Raw genomic sequence first — 1,624 nt, 5'->3', positions numbered from 1 at the left:
CAGGGGTTCGAGACCTGGTCCAGGAAGATCCCACATGCCGCAGAGCAGCTAAGCCCGTGCGCCACAACTACTGAGCCCGTGTGCCACAACTACTGAAGCCCGCACACCTAGAGCCCGTGCTCCACAACAAGAGAAACCACCACAATGAGAAGCCTGCACACCACAACCAAGAGTAACCCCCGCTCACCGCAACTAGAGAAAGCCTGCACACAACAACTAAGACCCAACAGAGCCAAAAATAAATAAATAAAACTTTTTATTTAAAAAAAAAATTTTTTAATGCAGAAGAGGGGAAGAGAGTAGTCAGATCTCCAAGAGTGTGAGGCCATGCTTTTAATCATTTTGTGAGAACAATGTAAGAGGGAGCTATAGGGAGAAGAGACCAGAGGCCCATCTTGGGATCTGACAAGATGGCCGGGCTGCCCCATGGGATTACCAAGGAAACCCAGCATTTGCTGGTTGGACCAGTTCCCAGCATCAAAGCAGAACCAGATGAGAGCAACACCCATTATTTTCATGTGGTCCTTGCTGGCCCCCAGCGTTCCCCCTTTGAGATGGGGACTTTTTTAAATTAATTAATTTATTTATGGCTGTATTGGGTCTTCGTTTCTGTGCGAGGGCTTTCTCCAGTTGTGGCGAGCGGGGGCCACTCTTCATCGCGGTGTGCACGCCTCTCACTATCACGGCCTCTCTTGTTGAGGAGCACAGGCTCCAGACACACAGGCTCAGTAGTTGTGGCTCACGGGCCCAGTTGCTCTGCGGCATGTGGGATCCTCCCAGACCAGGTCTCAAACCCGTGTCCCCTGCATTGGCAGGCAGACTCTCAACCACTGCACCACCAGGGAAGCCTGAGGTGGGGACTTTTAAACTTGAACTCTTCCTTCCAGATGAATACCCAGTGGCAGCCCCTAAAGTATGTTTCATGACCAGAATTTGTCATCCTAATGTAGACAAGTTGGGAAGAATATGTTTAGATATTTTGAGTGGTCCCCAGCACTGCAGATCCACACAGTTCTGCTATCGATCAAGCCTTTGTTAAGTGTTCCCAATCCAGATGATCCATTAGCAAATGATGTGTCGGAGCAGTGGAAGACCAACAAAGCCCAAGCCATAGAAACAGCTAGAGCATGGACTAGGCTATATGCCATGAATAATATTTAAATCGATCTGATCATCAGGTGTGCATCACTTCTCCTGTTCTGCCAAGACTTCTTCCTTTTTTGTTTCTATTTAATGTACATAGTCTTAGAAACACTGCAGAATAAAAGCCATTAGCATTTATTACATTAGCAAATCTAGGTGTCGTCCTGATTTACTGCTGTAAAACACGAGCAGAGGCTAGAAGTATCATCTGGATTGCTGCGAAACATTTAGAAACAGTGGCCCCTCTCTGCTTTTATTCGTTTCCCCCATCAAGGGTTAAGTATAAAGCACTGTGAATGAAGAGAGTTGTCAGGGTTAGCTGCAGGGATGTGGGTGTTTTTCTTTATTATTTTTTTTGGGGGGGAGGTAATTTTATGTTTATTTTATGGGCTCCTTTCCCTCTTTTTATGTTTATCTAATTGCACTGGTTAAAAGCAGCTAACCAGTTCTTTAGCATATGCTCTCTATTTATTCAGATGCT

At 46.0% G+C, this 1,624-nt stretch overlaps 1 pseudogene across 1 annotated transcript; it reads left to right on the top strand.

Moving 5' to 3' along the window:
* Positions 1-410: 410 nt before the first annotated feature.
* On the top strand, positions 411-1,264 carry LOC309809461 (ubiquitin-conjugating enzyme E2 N-like; annotated as a pseudogene). The gene is made up of 2 exons: positions 411-540; positions 843-1,264. The product of its transcript is annotated as a ubiquitin-conjugating enzyme E2 N-like (transcript).
* The last annotated feature ends 360 nt before the right edge of the window (positions 1,265-1,624 follow it).

This window comes from Mesoplodon mirus, assembly GCF_964341445.2.
Source record: "Mesoplodon mirus genome assembly, chromosome: 8".
In the NCBI taxonomy this organism is placed as follows: domain Eukaryota; kingdom Metazoa; phylum Chordata; class Mammalia; order Artiodactyla; family Ziphiidae; genus Mesoplodon; species Mesoplodon mirus.
The sequence above is the reverse complement of the archived record's forward strand: the minus strand, read 5'-3'. Positions and strand labels throughout refer to the sequence as shown.